The 19,105-nt window shown below is 46.0% G+C and overlaps 1 protein-coding gene across 2 annotated transcripts in view; it reads right to left on the bottom strand.

Moving 5' to 3' along the window:
* The window catches only part of LOC110389316, a 54,825-nt gene that overhangs the window by 12,548 nt on the left and 23,172 nt on the right, over positions 1-19,105 (bottom strand). For both annotated transcript variants that reach the window (XR_002433124.1, XR_002433123.1), the window contains 2 exons: positions 11,626-11,959; positions 718-848 (listed from right to left, as the gene is read on the bottom strand). The gene's annotated coding sequence lies outside the window, so the exon portion shown is untranslated. The remainder of the gene's footprint in view (positions 1-717; positions 849-11,625; positions 11,960-19,105) is intronic.

A 19,105-nucleotide genomic window follows, 5' to 3' on the forward strand; every position in this document is an offset into this window, starting at 1 on the left:
TGGCAAGGGAACTCACTTTAGCCAAGCTGCCTGCCAAGTACATAAATCTCAGGAAATTTAACCCTTTGCAGTGCACACCCACGTGTCCTAATGATTCAACTGACTGAATGTTTGAAAAACATCAATTTGAAAGGACCGGTGGGAATTTTACAAATAAATTTCCAAGTTTCCTCTGTCCCTGCAGTGACTAGCAGTGAAGCTGCGCACAGGCAGATTGGTGATTGTTTCTTTTTGCAATTCACCAAGGTTTACAAATGGCAGAGTCTGCAGTAGGAGAGTCTCAGAACCCTGAAATAAGAGGTCCCAGTCATCAGGAACTTGCTTCGCACACAGACCATTTTGGCACAGGGAGATGGAGCAGATGAATCATCCCTGGCAGCTGGTGATGTCCAAGATATAACCAAAGGGTATTAGGCAAAAACGTATTCCCTGCCTCATTTCAGCATGATGGCCCACAATTGTAGTTGGTTTTCTGGTGTCACAAGGCTTTTTTTTTTTTTGCCTTTTTTTTTCTGCATTCCTTTGCTGTTTGAACAGAAAAGAACAAGAAAGAAAATCACATCATCCTAATGGCAGCATCACTGCATGGTCCCAAACAACACCATGAGATCACCAAGATGGGTCCCTCACACACTTGAGCTAAGAAACACTTGCTGCCTTGAAGTGCTTTTAATCTAAAGCAGGGTTTATCAGTCCTATTAAGTTAGCCTGTCTTACCTTACAGTCACTTACTGGTTTCAGAGCCTTCATCACAGCACAGATCTCCAAGGGTGGGCAGAAAGATATTTTCCACTGTGCTCTCTGTTCCCATTGTGATTGATACAGCACACTGCTGGAGAAGTGCAAAGCTGCATAGGGAATGCAAATGGAGGTTAGGGAAAGTCATAATTTCCAGAAGACAAATAACATTTTTCTCCTCTCCTTAAATCTTCACAACCTCCAAATTCATAAGTTGATTCTGCAGAGCCTATGAGCTGCTGAGCACTTGTCTGTGGTGATCCTGTCAGCATGAGGCCATCCATAGCTGACCTCACACCAGCTCTTTTTCTTTGTCTTGGCACATCTTTGAGCCTCACTGGCTTTGCTCTTCACCTGGCCAGAGCTGGCTGGCACACTCACATGGGCAAGTGGGATGCCAAAAGCACTCCAATCTCCTCTCCTTGCTTCCCACCCTCCCTCCCCCACCCCCGCATTGCCTTGAGCTGTGCCATTAATCTGTGACTTGAAGGCTTTCTGAGTTCTGGAGGAAGGATGAGTGATTTTCCTTATCAAGAATGATAAGCTTCTTTGAATTCATGTTCCAAAGAAGCTCAGTAGGAATAAAACAGTGAAAGGGTCACATCTCCACTCCATGCAAATCAGAGTGGGGGGCAGCAGCCCGGGGGGAGAAAGCAGTGTGCTGGTCCTGATTTTGTTTTGCATCCAGAGGTTTAGAAAAATACGGCTGGCCTTGATGCTGAAGATGTTTACCGTTTCTAGGCTTGACAGCCTATTATTAATTGCAACGGCTGTGTAACGCCATCTATATTGCTCTGAGCTACGCAGCCTGTGAGTTCGAGGTCTTCTTGTGTTGGTTTTTTATGTTTATTTATTTACTTTTTGTAGGAAAAGGTTGCAAAATTCCTGGTTTTGTTAAAGATATGGAATTGTCATGCCTAAGGCAGAATCTGAAGCACAGACTTTTTTCCATTCTGTTAAAAGCCTCTCGGTATCCTAGGCCCATTTTCTTTTGAGTGTTTACTGCTTTCAATGACCATTTCTGGGCAAAACAAATACAAGATGGAGAATATAAACAGGATGACAGGATGGGTCTTGGGAGGTTCTGAGGGCAGCTCATCAGCTAACATGTGCGAGCCTAGTAAGTACTACCGGTTGTTTCTCTTCACTATCATCTGAATTTATATTTTCAGTCTCTTCCTCTGCAACTAATAGGACTAGAATTTTTGTTTTCATCTCTTTCTTTTTGGACAGGCTATTCTCTTTAGAGTGGCTAATTCTGGGGGGCACTAGCACCCATCATGAGACAACTGACAATGAGTGCTAGTAAGGAGACTGGTTATACTTTGAAGAGGCTTATGATAAAGGTGAAAGAACTGGGAACATAATCACTATGCTCAAATCCTTTGTCTGGTTCCTCATTCTAGGCCAGTGGAATCCTCACTCGCACTGAGGATCTCTTTGGCCCTACACCAGGACAAGGGGAGGCAGGAATCAGGTGCACTGAAGCTGACTTGCTGAATTCCAGGACAAAACTTCCAGCAACTCATCTGCAGAATTCTCCCTTGCAAGTATTAGCTCCCTACTGTCTCCACCAATACAGCACAACAATGTGTGCATTTGTTCTGCATGTTTCACACTGTCTCAGCACAGTCCCAGCCACCCGTGTGTGGTTGTGTTGCTTTTGCCGAAGTGAGGAGAAACTTCCATGGCTGAATATATTTCTTGGTTTACAAGAAACAGATGAAAGAAGCACAGCACTGACTTCTACAGTCTAGGCTTTTTTGCTGTGGCTACTGTGAAGAATTGCTCTCCTGGCCTTTGTGTTACAAGTCAGAGATTTAACTCTCTGCAGTAACTGCTTGTTGCACCTCAAAGGACGGCCTGCTGGCAATCCCAGCACCAAATCCAGGGCAGTGATCTAGGGTCCTCCTGGGGAGACACGTCTGTACTATTTAATATGTAATAGCTCCCAATGGGAGCTGGGGCTGTTGTGCACTTAATTCTTAATACCACAAACAATTAAATACAACCAGCCAGATGATACTGTCATTATGGCACCCCAGGATAGCTGTGATGGACACAGGAGCTTTTTCTTCGCAAAATTTTGGAGGAAAGTTAAGAATTGTTTGTTAGAGTTGAAGAAACAGAAATGTAAAGGTCTTCCCAGTTTGCATTGTTAAGAATGAGAACTGAAAACTGACTTTACACAGAAAATTAGATATTTTACTTCAAAATCTACATTTTGATAATTAAACCATATTGCCTCCAGCAAAATGGGGTATCTTTTAAAAAATACTCTCTTGCTTATTAAACTGCTTTTCAGAAAGAAAAAAAAAAAACAAAAAAAACCTTTTTATCTGTAGTTTTTCTATTGCTGCTCTCCACTGGAAAAGAAGAATGGACCCGAGCCACTTCTGGGTGGGATCACAATTCATAGTGAGTTAGTAATGCTCTGTGCTGTGTGCTGAAGACAAAGAGGGTCTGGTGGTTAGGGCAGCTCACGTCCCATTCTGCTGGTTCTGATCAGTGAGGGAGGTACAAGCCCATCGCTGCCACATGATCTGAGGGAACACATTCACCAGTGGCTCAGACACTGTGGCACTGTAAGTGGCAAGGCCTCAACGCCAGCCCTCAGCACCACTGCCCTGCAGGGAGATTGAGGCTGCAGGCTTCCTCTGGAGAAACCTCACAGCCTCACTTAAGGCCTGGAAGAGTCTGCAGGCAGGGCCACAGCAGCTCATAGCCTCCTGGGATTTGTCAGAGAGGTGAAGCTGGGAGGGTTAGGCTGTTCCAGATGCTTCTCTTCACCACAGAGAGACACTCAGGCATGTGTTGTTATTTTTGGCCTGGGCAAGCAGTTTCTGAAATGGCTTTTGAGAGCAAGGAAAGAGAGATACGGTCTCCATGCTCCACGACTGACTAGATGAAGTGTGATGTGCTGGAATGAACAAGGAATGCGAGCAGGAAAGCAGAACAACATCACGGCGTATTCTGTGTTTAGGCACAGTGGTGCTACCCTTACTTTTTAGGGAGGTGTACTTTTTAATAAGGTATCAGCATGGGTACAAGCATGGCTGCCATTGCCTCCTCATAAAGCTGGCAAAAGTGAAACTTGAAAATGTGTCTCAAAAAACACAGAGTTGCTGAGGAGACAAGTCAGTGGTATTATCTCCATTTGATAAGCACAGCATATCAAACCAGGGAAACAGTATGCTTTTCACAGCAGAGATATGCAAAGAGACATCTGCCGCTCTAGACAGAGCTCAGATGTTTTAAACATTATTTTCAAAGCAACAATGGTAAAAATATTTGTGCTGGTGGGTGATGGAAGCCACAGGCATTAATGCAGCTGCCATCATTGCTGTGCTGCTAGTGAGTCACCTTTAAATACCAGTGTAATGACACGGTGAGAAGCTTGAATATGTTCAGCCTCTGCAGTCTTGGTGCTTTGGAGACTGTTTCTGGATGGCAGCTCCCAGCCCAGAGGAACTGATGTCACTGCATCCTGGATTAGGTGAGTGCAAAATGCTTCTCCAGCTCTTTATGTCCAGGCCACAGTGTTCATCTCTGTATCTGTCCTTGGAAGGAAGTACTGATTACCTACGCACCACCAACAAAAAAAAAAAAATCCAAAAAAACCCCACCAACAACAAAAAGTTTATTTGGAACAGGGAAACTATCACACATTTAAATCCAGCACTCATTTTGTCCTGCACTCAGAGCAGGACTTCCTAGAAGGATCAATAACCACACCTCTGGCACCTCTGGCACAGCATAAGCTCACCATTGCTCAGGATGAATTCAGGGACAAAGATCCATCTCCACACAGACAAGCAGTGCAGCTCTGTGCCTGCTACAACAGCAGTGCGCTCTGTGGCACACTATGCTCCCAACACTACCTGACATGTGGGGCTGGTGGGGCAGAGAAGGGCTTGCTTGGCTTTGGTCGCCAAACTAAGCCTAGTGAATGGTCCTAACGAGAATGGCCCATTTCTATATTTGCCTTCTGTGTTTTCAGATCTTCAGGGTGCTTGCTGGAGTTTCTTATGAAGTCCCACAATTCCTGGATCTAGTGACTTTCAAGCAAATAACAGATACCTCAGGTTTTGCAACTAAATATAAATAAGTTAAAAAAAATGGACCTCAGTGCTGTTACATGCATTAAAAGATCTCTTAAATACGGAGCATGAATTTTTCAGTGCACTAGTTTCACACTTTTTCTCTCAGTCTAGACAAGCCTTTTCTTTAGCCTTCCCACCACATCATCAGAAATTCCACACCTCAAGGACAGCAATGCCCCAAAGAACTCCTCAACAACTTACAAAATGTGCTTTCCATCTCCCTCTTGGAAGAGAGACTTTCCCCTTTGTAACTGATTTTTGGAGCAGTACACAGCAAGTGTTGAACAGTTACAGCAGGAACAGATACTACAGAGAGAATGAGATTTAGAAATGAGGGCCAGTGGTGCATGCCTACTCAGTGATTTGATTTTGCTGGGTTTTTTTTCATAACCACTGACATAAAAATATGCATCACAAAGAAAACAGGACAGAGAGGAGAGAATGAGAAGAAAGCCAGTTCCTAGCTCCTCCTGGGGAACAAAAGGGATATCTGCAGCTTCCTGCAGCAGAGCACCAGCTTCATCTGCATGCTGCTGCTGCACCTCTGCTTTCGCTGCACGTACAGTTTGCCAGCCTTTGTTGGTTTAAGTGATGGGAAAGGTAAGTTCTTATTACATGCACTCAGACACTGTGGAAAATGTGATAGCTCTCAGAATAGATCTCTGCCAGTGCAAAAAAATGACAGCGTAAGCCCTATATTTTATTCTTGCTTTGACAAATTTACCCTTTAAGCTCTTGCTGCCCACTTTGATGCTGGGCTGATGCTCCCTACTCAAAACCACTTCAAAGCTCCCACTCTGACAGCTTGTGCTAGCACAATGCATCTTTCCCTAATACAGCTGAAATACCCTGATGCAGTGTGCAAGCAGAAGATGTGACATAAGCATCCCTTCCTTGGGTTGGGGACAGAAGATTTAGGCACAAAGATAAAAGCAAACAAAACCCAGTCACAGCATTTCTGTAGCAGCAACACAGAATCATAGAATCCTTGGAGTTAGAAGGGACCTTTAAAGGTCATCTAGTCCAACTCCTCTGCATTGAACAGGGCCACCACAGCTAGATCAGGTTGCCCAGGGCCTAATCCAGCCTTGCCTTGAAAGTCTCCAGGGACAGGGCATCCATCACACCTCTGGGCAGCCTGTTCCAGTGCCTCACCACCCTCACTGTAAAAGACTTTTTCCTCCTATCTAGCCTAAAACTCCCCTCTTTCAGTTTGAAACCATTTCCTCTTGTTCTGTCACCACAGATCCTGCTAAAGAGTCTGTCCCCTTCTTTTCTGTAGCTTTCCTTCAGATACTGACAGGCCGCTATCAGGTCATCTCGCAGCCTTCTCTTCTCTAGGCTGAACAGCGCCAGCTCTCTCAGCCTGTCCTCATAGGAGAGGTGTTCTATCCCTTGGATCATTTCCGTGCAGTCCTCTGGACAGGCTCGAACAGGTCCATGTCTCTCCTGTACTGAGGACTCCACACCTGATGCAGTACTCCAGGGGAAGCCTCACCAGCACAGAGTAGAGGGGCAGGATCACTGGCCATGCTGCTTTTGCTGCAGCCCAGGATACAGTTGGCTTTCTGGGCTGTGAGGGCACAGGATCACTGGCCATGCTGCTTTTGCTGCAGCCCAGGATACAGTTGGCTTTCTGGGCTGTGAGGGCACACTGCTGGCTCATCACCAGCTGCCACCACCAGTATCCCCAGGTCTTTTTCAGCAGGGCTGCTCTTAATCCTTTCCTCCCTCAGTGTCTGAAACCACAAGTAGGCGCAGGGCTCCATGGTGCTAAGGCTCATAGGATACATGATACAATGAAGGGCCACCGTCTCTAGGGGTGAGAGGAAGGACGGCAGAAAAGTAGCATACCAGTCCACTCCTGGGGCAGGTAATTTAGACACACTGAAGTTAAACAGCTGGCTTAGTTTTACACTGGGAAATAACAACAGCAAAAAACAACTGGGCAGAGTCAGAAGCTGAGCTGGGGCAGTTTTTTAAGTGCAAAATATTGTTCCAGCAGGATTTGGCTTGCCAACCTGCAGTATTTAATGGCACACAACTTACTGCTACTGTCTATTTCATCTGTGCATTCATTCAAGATTTTTTTTTCTCTCATTACTCATAACTTATCTCACAGAATCACAGAACCACATAGCTTGGAAGGAACCTCTGGAGACCACCAAGCCCAACCCTCCCCTGAAGTAGGCTCCCTACAGTAGGTTGCACAGGAAAGCAAGAGCACACAGCCTGTTGTGATATGAGCTGTTGGTATTATAAAAAAGCCTAACACAGAGATTGTTACTGATTTGTACTGCAACCAAACAGAACAAGCAAAAAAGTGTCTGTTTCAGAAAGTGCAAGCAGTTCATGGAAGATGGATTATTGTGAAGGTAATAAACATGAGCAATTTTTATTTTCCCAAAGACATCACCATTACAAAGGAAAATCACTGAGTGATGGAGGGTGATGGAGGCCCAAGGTGGTGCTGAATACATGCAGCAACGGGCTGTGAAGTCACCAAGCAAGGGGTGGTAATGGTCAGTAATAGAAGACTGTGACCTCACTGACCCTCATGTATATATTTGGGCACCAGCAGAGACCAGCATGGACTCGTGCCTGGACTGCAGTTGAGCACAGCTGCGGGATTTGGAGCACTGAAAAAGGCCTTGGTTGGGTTGTGCTATGGGACTGCTGATGGCAGTTCTTGGTGCCCATCCCACAGCATCTCTAGCATTTCCCTGGCTCTGCCTGGCTCAGCAGCCATGGCCCTGCAGGGTGCACCTGCAGCAGTGGAAGTGAGCAGTGTAGGGATACGGCCCTGGGACACCCATGGAGAGCAGGAGCTGGGAGTGTTTTCTGCTGAGGGACCAGCACACAGCTGCTGCCTGCCCCAGGGACAGCAAGTGACCATGGCCACTCTCTCTTTTGCAGTTTGTGACACCTCCTGCAGCTGCAGTGCCAGTGAAAGGAGCAGCTTCCCACCCTCATCTCTCCCCAGCCCACCACACAGCCCAGGGCCATGGAGGTGCCATCAGACCTAACTTGCCCTATGTGTGGGCACAGTCGGGATGATGTCACCTACATTACCCTGTCTCCACCAGCTTTGCTACGGCTGTGTGCTCCGGTGGCCAAAGAAGAAGCTGAGTTGTACTGTATGTGGGCATAATATAAGGACCATCCAATACTCGGTGAGGTCAGACAATGATTATCTTGAATACCCTGTTCCACTGTCCACAGCACATTCAGCTTATGGCCTGCAGAGCTGGTATGAATCACTCCCAACCACAGTTTCCCACCTGAGGTCTAGGCTGTTTTTTTCCAAGAAAACCCAGGAGACCTCAGACCCCTGCTCCAGTGGATTCGACAAGAGATCAGGAGGATCTCTGTCAATGGATGGTGGGAGGTACATGCAAGACAGAGCATCGTTGTGGGTTGGCCTTGCTGCAGCCAAGTCTCAGAGGCCCTGCGGAGCACTTGATGAGGAGGCTCATCACCATCACGGCAGCCCTCCATGACCCAGAACTCCACCAGCAGCAGGAAAACTGGGATATCCATGCTGCAAGAGGGCGCGAGGACAGCCCTGCAGCCATCCTCAGCCCTGCTCCTTCCCATCAGGGACCTCCTGCCTCTGGCCTGGGCCACTCCACCAGTTCTACAGGCCCCAGCCCTAAGAAACTCCCCGGCATCCTTCATGGGGGTCCCAAGCATGCCACCCCTGCTACTGTGTCCTCAGAAGAGGAGCCACAGGAGGAACTGGGGCAGGCAATGGCAGCAGCAGACTCCTCTACCCAGGGCAGGGTCTGCTCACCTGGGGGGGCCAGGTGCTCCCCTCAAGAGGAGGGGCAGCCCCCAGGGCTTGTCCCTGCCCCACAAGAGTCAGCCATCACAGCGGCACTAGGCTGGCACCCACTATTCGGCAGAGCATGGCTCAGGAGGCTGGAAGGCTAACACTGACCTCTCAGTCTGCCTCTAAGAGAAAATAAAAGTTAAAAATAGAAAGAAAAAGTCTCTGTTACTGACAAGGCAGTTGGGGTTGCTGCCCTTGCCCATGTTAGTTTCCCCCTCTTCTGGTTTTGGGGAAGGCCACGGAATCCTATGTTTATTTCCACAGTCGGAAGCCAGCCAGTCATGACTGCACTAATAAAAGAGGTGTGGGCCCCAACAAACAAAAGATGGATCTCATGTTATTCTAATAACAACCCAGTCATCAGGATCCTCTCATACTGACAGCTCCATGCCACACATAATTAACTAATCTGCAGAAAAGTTGCAATTTTCTTGTTGCTTTTGTTGCTGTTGTTTTAAGAAAACAATGAACCCAGATCCACAGCTCCCTCAGCCTGTCTTCATAGGAGAGGTGCTCCAGCCCTCTGATCATCTTTGTGGCTTCCTCTGGGCCCATTCTAACAGCTCTGCCTCTTTTTTGCACTGGGGGCCCCAGGCCTGGACACAGTACTCCGGATGGGGCCTCATGAGGGCAGAGCAGAGGGAGACAGACAATCCCCTCCCACTCCCTGCTGCCACCCCTCTGTTGATGCAGCCTGGGATACTGCTGGCCTTCTGGGCTAGAAGTGCACACTGATGGCTCACATTCAGCTTTTTGTCCACCAGAACCCCCAAGCCCTTCTCTACAGGGCTGCTTTCAGTCTGTATTGCACATCTGGGATTGCCTTGATCCAAGTTTCCTGTGTTTAAGAAAGTTTGTTTTCTCAGCTCATGGTGGCCATTGCCTATTTTGTGGTGTGTAACTGTCAGTTGCCACAACTCCTGCAAGTGCCTTTATCAGGCAGCTTGTCATTGATTTCTATTCTGATGTTAGCTAAAGCCTTCAGAGCCATTTGCTGCTGATACACATTGCAAAACTGTTACCACAGTTTAGCCTCTCATGGCAAAGGCATAGGGTAGGGTCCCAAAACAGCTTATTTTCCACCTCTCTTCACACCAAGCCAGGAATACTAGTCTGCTTTATAAAGAAGTCAAGCTGTTGCACCTCTAATCAATCATTAGAACACTTAACAGCTTCACATATGACAGCCTTTGACCACAGAATAGTGCCTGTGACCTCCTGTTTTGGGAAGAGATCCCTGGGAGGTCTGCTGGCAAGAGCAGGGTGATGAAAACACTACCTGCACAGGCTGTGGCAGCATATAACGGAATGGTGGGGGTTGGAAGGGACATCTAGAGATTGTCTTGTTCAACCCCCCTGCTAGAGCAGTTCCCTAGAACAGGTTACAAAGCAGAGCGTCCAGGTGGGTTTGGAATATCTCCAGAGGAGGAAACTCCACAACCTCTCCAGGTAGCTTGTTCCAGTGTTGTCACACTCACAATGAAGAAGCTTTTCCTCATGTTCATGTGGAACTTCCTGTGTTCCGGTTTGAACTCATTACCCCTTGTCCTGTCACTGGGCACAGCTAAAAAGACCGTGGCCCAACCACCTCACACCCACCTTTTACCCTTTTAGGTACTTATAAACATTGGTAAGATCCTCACTCAGCCTTCTCTTCTTGAGGCTGAACAGCCTCAGGTCTCTTAGCCTTTGCTCATACGAGAGATGCTCGTCTCCTCATCATCTTTGTGGCCCTCTGCTGGACTCTATCTAGTGAAGTTCCCTGTCTTTCTTGAACTGGGGAGCTTAGAACTGGACAGATCTGTGTTTTGTGGCCACATCCAGGCCCTGCCTGAATGTTTTCACCTCTCCATTACTACTCTGGATTGCAGGCTGGAGACAAGGTTAGAGCAGACACATCTGAAATACACCACCTGCTTTGCAGACCTTAAAGTCTAAAAAGAGACAAGAGAGATTAATAGAAGCTCAAAGAAGACAAGACCGATGAGGTGATTTGCCAAATGTCACCCATCAGGCAAAAAGCCTCATAAATGCAAATTAAGAAGGTAGCCCAGTGAAGTAAATGGCATTGTACGGGACTCCTCACTAGACCTGGCAGCCTTTTCAAAGCCAAAGCCTCTACTTGTTGTCTTAATTCAAGCAGGACAGCCCTGGCAGTCAATGAAAACACTCTTGGACCTGCTTAAAATTTGACAGTGTGGCCAACGGCTGTAAAAGATACAGAAAAATTACGTGGGGAATCAGAACATTGGTCAGATTTTGCCCTTTGTTACATAGATGAAAATCAGAGCTATTCTGCTACAAAACAGAGAACCTTTCCTGACACATCCACGAGTGTCGGGCCACCAGCATCACTCTTCACCTCTTGCACAGGTTTGTTACTCACAACCTCTCCTTGGCTGGCCCCTGCATGTAGCCACCAGACCTGGCGGTGCAGAGGCAATGTGCTGGCTCCAGACTGTGGTTGCTTCCAGCATGGAGCTGCTTCCAGCACGGAGCTTCTTCCAGCATGGAGTTGCCAGGTGGCCCAGCCAAGGCCACGTCCCCACCAGTTCCCTGGCCAGGATGAGCTCTACATGCTGCACACACTTCCACACCTGGCACCACAGTGGCATCAACCTGGCCACCAACCTCGCCACCTCTCCCCATGCACTGCGGTGCCAGCATGCAGATGCAGCACTGCTATGTTCCTTGGAGCTCTGAGGTTAAAGAAAAAAAAGGAAAAAAGAAAACCTAACCCACTTTTCTGAGAATGGGATGGTGCCCAACAGATGTGATGAAAAGAAATTAAGCAGTGCTAATTTGTTGATCGCTTACACTGCCATGAACATGCCTAATAGCAAATTTATAACCTGGCTACTCCCCAGCTGAAAAATCACAGTGCTTGGAAGAGGAAAGTCCCTTAAGAGTCCTGCTGTGTACTCAGCTGCTTTTTCAGCAGTCATGACCCACCTCCGTGCCTTTGTGTAAGATGTCTCTTTTCCTTTCCTGCTCCACTTAATGACTGCCTCATGTAGGAAATGAGGCAGACAGAGGCAAAAATGTGGTGGCAGCGGGGCGAAGAGCAATGGCTGCATCTTCTGAAGGATGCTCAGGCCAGAGAGGTGCCGCCAGCTGTCAGCAGGAGCAGAGGAAGACCCAGGAGGACACCAGGACTCCTCTTGGTAATGGACAGCAGGATTGAGTCCACCTCACCATGGGGAGGAAGCAGCAGAGACCTGTTCACCCAGTGTGCCTGTGAGCTTCATACTGGCTGCTCTGGACGATGATGATCCCATGTTCTGGGCTGCAAAAGAGAAACTTGAAAAGGAGCAATGCTCTATGTATGAGGGGACAACAGCATCCAGTTAAAGTTTCACTTTTACTAAAAAAAAAAAAAAAAGAAAAAAAAAGAAAAAAAAGAAAAAAGAATTACTTCAAGCTCTTATTACAACACTGAATTAAAAAAAATGAGGAAGTGCTTAAATACAGCAAAGGGAATCATTTATGGGAACTGCTTTAAGTATGGAGGGAAGCTTTTTGCTGAACTTACCACTGGGAGAACTGGTATGAGCATTACTCTTTCTTATCAGCATCAGCAACTCCAGCAATCAAGTATAAGGATCAAAAACTCAAAGACTCCTGCCAGCAAGGGCTTGGCTTGCTTGTGAATGGGACAGGAGGACACCAAAATTAATGACCTCCAGCACCAGTTCGGTGTTAAATGCATGCATGTGGAGGAAGGTGTTGCTAATAGTCCACAGTAAGAAACAGTGCTGAATTGCACTGGCTGAGATTAGACTGTTACAGAGTCTGAGCTTATTTTACTTTTTCCTGCCTTCATTCCAGGGAAAAAAAAAAGATCACCTCTTGCCCCTATGTTGGTTCTTGCCCTTCTCTTCTAGGCTGGCTCTGCCGAGATGCCAGCAGAGATCATGCAATCACATTTCTCTCCCCTGCGCATCCTGCTGCCTGCAGGATGCCAAGTCTGGCTGACAGACTGGTCCAGGCTGTGCCAAGGAATAAGCAGCCTGTCTGAAAACTGAGCAAAAAAGATCAGTGTTTGGCCATAAACAAGGACATAAAAAAGTATTATGATGTGTGAATGTTAGAGCTGATCCAAGTTTTCACATTCTGAAATCCTGAAGGGAATTATTATTCTGATTTCCAGGAAAAGGATTATTCTTCAAAAATGATATCAGTTTCTTGCCGCTTTATAGGAACCCTAATTACTACGTTGTGCAGATGAGAAGATTAGCATAATCTACCAATGACAGGCTGGGTCTGGATTACATGTAGGTGGTGATTCTGGTGCTGAACTGAGACCAAAGCAGGACTAGGGGCCGTGTTCACAGCCATCACCACTGATCTTTATAAGTTGCTCCCAGAAGCAGTTGTCAGCAGGAAATGCCAAGGACAGATTGATCTCCCAAGATTTTCTCTACCTGGTATGCTGGCAGTTCTGCAGTACAGCACTTCGCTCAACTATTGGAAGGCTTTCGGGAATTTCCACAGGAAAAAAAAAAAGAAAAACAAACAGGAGGCCAACCCCTGTAGCTGAACTACAGCAAAAATTCAGAGGAAGGTGTGGAGGATTCACATCTGGCATTCACCAAGCTGTCTTGGCAAAGGACTGCAGAGGTAATGTGGCTGCATCTGCATGTTTGAAGGCAAGCCATGGGCTGGAGGCCTTATCAGGTGCTTGTGTGGCACTTGGATGCATGTGGTGGCTAACATACAACAGTGCAGAGCCCTGTCCTCCCCAGCTCCTGGTGCTGAACTGCAGGAATGGAGCAGGATCCTTGAGCTTCTAAGCACTGGAAGGAGAGCTACTGAGAAGTGTCCCTACCTAGTTCACCTACAGTTCCCATGGTTGCCATCCCAACAAAAAGTAGATTGACAAGGGTGCAAAATGGAGAAGATTATTAAGATAGTGAAGAGAGTATTAAGACATCCTCACTTAAAAAGCTTTCTGGAACTTCACAAGGGGCCCTTTGCCTGAAATCACTATATTCAGCTGTTTCTTTTTTGCAGGCACCAAAATGAAGAAATCCATGGCAAAAATAGCAATGGCGAAAGGTCAAAAGGAGATGCTGAGAGGCGGACTAGAGTTAATTCTCTTGCAGCACAGTACATCCTATGAATGAGTCTCCTACCAAAAATAAATGCAGAACATCCAGCACAGGAAAACATCATTGCAGTGGGACCTGGGCACCTATGTATATCCCAGGACATTTGCTCCAGCTGCTAGTGCCCTTGAAGCTGAGAATGGGTTAGAAAAGGCCTCTACTTTCCCATGCTGGTGGGACAGCCCCATGGCTTGTTAATGCACATCAAAGTACGAGCTTGGCTGAAATACACAGGAGGCAGATGGTTACAAGCAACTGAGCTGAAGGGGCCTTAAGAACACCTTGAAGTTATTGCTTCTGAGCTGGCAGCTGCCATCTCCCATAGAGCAGCAATGCCTGGCATTCTGACTGGTTCTATGGCAGAACTGGCAGAGATCAGATTCCTGCAAAATCTATACCAGGGTGTGAGAGACACCCAAGCATCTCCACAGTGAGTGTGGCTCCATCAGAGATGGCATGGAGTCAACTCTTAATTCAACTTGAGCACTAAATGGCTAGCATGTTGTAGAAAAAGTAAGCAAGTAAGCAGAGGGGACAGCTACGTGATCCTGTGCTGGATAATGAACATCCACTCTTACAACTAAGTGGTAAATACTCTGAAAATCCAAGGACTGACAGTTTTATTTTGACCTTGAGACATCACAAATTTAGAGTGTAGAGCATGGTTGCATCATGTGTGTAAGACAGCAAAAGAGAAGAGCTCTTACTAAAGCACTGAAAATAAATGGCACATGGCACAGCATTTATAGCTTTATCCCTGTATAGTGCTGTTCCTAGAGAAATGGCATGCCAGGTTCCTCCTTGACTGGCAGGAAGAAAAGCCTGCAGAAATCATGTCCATAACAATGAGCAACTCTTGTACTCTATCCTTATCCAGGCCTTCAGCAACTACAGCTGTCCAAAAGAGGAGACATCTTTTTTATTTTTTTCATTTTTTTATTCTTCTTTATGCTGAGCCATCTTTTCTATATAGCAAACTGAATCCAGCCAAGGTTCTAATATCATGAAGATTCTCATAATGTGATCATTTTTCTCTCTCTCACACTTTTTTTTTTAATGCAGGCTCATGGGATTGTCAATATTGCTCACATAATGAGCACCATACATCAGCTGCTCAGCACCAGCTGTCAGTCTGCATGCTCTTTCCACAGCATTTTGCAGCACATGAAATAGCTGACTTTTTTTTTTGCTGACAGAAGGTACTTGGCACTACCTTGCTTTCACTCCAGGTAAAGGCATCTGAACAGGTCATTAACACAGAGCATGGCAACCAGTAGCTTTGGGCTAGTACACCACAGGGTAAATGGAAATTTGTCCTAATTTCCTTTCTTAGGACCTTTGCCAGACGAACCAAGCATTGCTGTGTTGATTAATGTTTTCCTCATGTCTCAGAGAATTTCTCTGTAATAAAAGGGCTGAAGATGGATGCCCCTTCAGGAGGGTACTGACACACACTGTGGGACAAGATCAACATATATGCCTGTGTCACTCTGCTAATGGCCAAGGTTTTAGCTTTGCCTGCCAATAACCATGCTGGACTGTCAACGGTGGCAGTTGAGACAAGACAGGTGTCCCCTTCTCCTGCCCCTTCCATATAAGAAGAAATCTCTAATAGCAAGCAACACCTCAGTCTGTTCCCAGCAAGAACGGGGACAGGACACCCATCAGTGTCTGCACAGTTTCTGAGTAAGAGAACAGTATTATGCAAGCACAGCACAGAGAATTAAGGATGAAATCTGAGGCCATGGTTATGATTATCCAGGTACGTCACAGTACCAAAGCGTGCTGATCCCCACAGCGATTCTGCGCTCGTGGCAAAAAGCAGCTGAATCTTCATTACTGGCTACTGTGCAAGGAGTGTTTCAATCTAAAAACACAGTCTTTCTTATCTATGAAAAGTTTTGCTGAAAGTGTGACTTTGAATATTGTGAAATATCATTCTATTACCATCAACTTGTGGTTAGAAAGTAATACCACACAATTTATTCTGGGGTGCCTCAGTTTAATCTGCAGCCAGATTTTGCTGGACAGATGTGACTTCCAGATTTGCACCTGCAGAAGTGAAACCAGATTTGGTCCAAGCCAGAACAGTTGTGCTGCAGAGTTAGAGCTGCACAGTGGAACCAACATTTCAGTGCATTTCTGATGTTGCAGAGTATGAAAACCAGTACAGTCCAACTAGATAAGGACGGGGTCAGATCTCAGAATATACTATTTGGCCAGTGCTGTTTTATTAAAAACATTTTTTTTTTACTATAGAAAAGAAAGTACAGCAAACGGAGAAGTCTTTCCAGCTTTGAAGTTGGGCCCTCTTTAAACCTCATAGCACATCCAGAGATCTAGAATGGATTGTGTCTTGCTACACTAAAATGCCATGAATTATTTGCTGTCTGCTCACCTGGACATCTCATGAAATATAAATAGATTTTCTTGCTATCTGTTGCCCAGAACAACCTCTCAGTTGATTTGTTTACTTCTTCCCAAAGGGGGATTCAAAGACTCCTCAGGTCAATGTTGCCTCTTAAGAAGAGCTCCCTGTTCTACAGGTCAGGACACAAATGGAACTGTAGCTAACCCTCATCAGCCTGACAAGAGTTCCTGCTCGTTCAGCTGTGACCTATTGGCTCCCTGAGGCTTTGAGCCTTACAACACCAGGAAGCTGGAATCAGCTTTCAGCAAGTTTCAGTACAGTAGATCAGGAGAATAACGGCACCCTAGACCAAAACAGTACGCATGTGCTCTGAACTTCATTTCTTTGCTGTTTGATTCAGATCCAAGCCACTTTTAACTGATTAGTCTGGAAAATGAAGTGGCTGAAGAAAACACTTAGAACTCAGTTAAACCTGGAGGAAGTAAAATGTGAATTACAAAGAAGAAACCATGAAGGAAACCTGCACATTTTGTGCAAATGGAAGATACTGCCAAGAATTTCAGGCGTCAGGACCCCCTGTTTTCTGCTAGGGCAGTCCTTCAGCATCTATGCCTGTGTATCCTTAGGGCACAGTGCCCTCTGAAGGCACCTACCCAGACTGTCCTTCAACAGCAGTGTCCCACTGCTTGCACACCCCACAAGCTCTGCCAGTCTGGACAAGAGCTAGCTGCAGGGGTGTGCTATGACCTCTTCCTATTCCTGTCTGCAAGCTCATTTTTTTTGTGCAGCCTATGGGCTCTTCTTGTCCTTCTCTAATGACTAGCTCAAGCAGAGTCAGGTGTTGCTGAGGTTAGACTCACTGTGATGCGGCAGTCTGTGTAGGTGCACCCCAGAACAGTCTCCCATGTCCTGCACCTTTCAGCACACACATTTACTATTATGATCAACAAATGAAGCAGCAAAATTCTGGTGTGATGTCCTCACGACATGCTCAGCAAGATCACAGAATGACAATACTGCTGGAGTTGGAAGGAATCTCAAGAGACTGAGTCCAACTCCCCTGCTAAAGCAGGTACCCTACAGAAGGTCGCACAGGTAGGTGTCTGGAATATCTCCACAGAACGAGACTCCACAACCTCCCTGGGCAGCCTGTTCCAGTGCTCCATCACCCTTACCATAAAGAAGTTCTTCTGCATGTTTGTATGGAATGTCCTATGTTCAAGTTTTAGATCATTACTCCTTGTCCTATCACTGCATACACAGAGTAGAGCCTGGCCTCATCCATTTGCTTCCCACCTCCCTTTAGGTATTTATAAACAGTTATCAGATCCCCTCTCAGTCTTCTTTTCCCCTGGCTGAACAGATTCAGGTTACTCAGCCTTTCTTCTTATGGGAGATGCTCCAGGACCAGCAGAGGTGTGAAACACTTCTATCAGCCAAGGTATGTGATGGCATGAACTAGGGCCTCTGCTGGTGGACCATTTCATTCTATTGCCTTTATCTCCATGCTGTAGTTCCAGTCAGGAGAGACAAAACACACACCTTAATAATTACACAGCAATAGGATCCATGTTAAAGATAATCACCTCAGTGTAACAGTGGTCAATAATGCAAAGAACACTATGAAATTACAGAAAGCCAGTTATCTCTGTTTCCCTTTTCTTAGTGGACAGGAGCTGGGCTCCAAGTGCTGAGGAGGATCAGGGTACTGAGCACAAACTCAGGTGGCTCTGGCCTGACAGTTCGGTCCCACATATCCCTGGAGGCCCTCCGTGGCCAGGTGTCCCCTCAGACAGAGCTGTGTCATCTCCTCTTTGGGTTGAGATGGACAGCAACTTCCAGACCATGAGATCTTTACTGGCTCATTGATTCATATAAGCAAGATGCTGAAAAAGTATCCTCCTGTAAGTTCAGTATGCTATTTCTATCAGTTACGCATTTTTCATCACATCTGCCCAACTGTCCTCCATCTAACAAAAATTACATCCTTAACAGTGGCATAGTAGCATAGTGGAAGTCAAAACATGGGCTTCCTCCATCAACCCAGCTCCGTCACCCCAGATGCACCAGCACAGAAAATACTTGGTCTGGTTGGAGATGCTGGTAGAAATGGCCATGGCTCATCTGTCCAGTTTAGGCTTTCTTGTCTGAGTATTAAAATCCACTAGACAAGATCTCAGACCTCATACATTGCCTGCTTCCATTTGAAAGGAGCACTGAATTTTGCTTCACTGATCCTTGTCTGGTATATCCGATAGAGCATACATTTCACTTAGTATTTTGTAGTTCTAATTTGCTCTTTACAGAGTTCTCAAATTCCACAGTCACTGCACACTCTGCAGGTGTAAACAAAAGATTTTTTGACTGATACTAGGTGATTGCATCATCTGAAGACCTGCCCTTTAAAGCTGGCCATCTCAGTATTGCCTCTTTAGGTGTATCTGCTGGTTTCTGTTCTTAAAACATGGTTGGAATCAATAAAATTCCTTCATATTGGTAAGATTTGACTTTTTCCTAAGATCCAAATTAAGATGTGATATCTGATGAAAGGCAAGACCTGATATTTGCTACAAGAGAAAGATGCCTATTTTAAATGTCAATTCCTAATATCTTTACTATCCATCACTTGGACAACTGCGTTCTCTTATTTTTGCTCTCATATAAAGGTCAAAGTGTCCTAGTGAATACAAGATCTCTACAAATAGTAGGAGCTAACACTCTGCATGACTAAATGCCTGATCGAAACAACACATCACTTATAGCAGATCCAGACATAGCAGCAGAGTTTATAAACATCCTGGGTCAGATTTTTTTATATGCTTGTCTGCAGGCAGCATGCCTGAAGGGCATAAGAAGTGGCATAAATGGCTTTTCACCATCGTCTCACACTGTATCTTCCCCACAGCTTTATCTTACAACTCATCTTATCTGAAAAGCAATAGCACTTATGACA

The sequence above is a fragment of the Numida meleagris genome, chromosome Z (assembly GCF_002078875.1).
Source record: "Numida meleagris isolate 19003 breed g44 Domestic line chromosome Z, NumMel1.0, whole genome shotgun sequence".
In the NCBI taxonomy this organism is placed as follows: Eukaryota; Metazoa; Chordata; class Aves; order Galliformes; family Numididae; genus Numida; species Numida meleagris.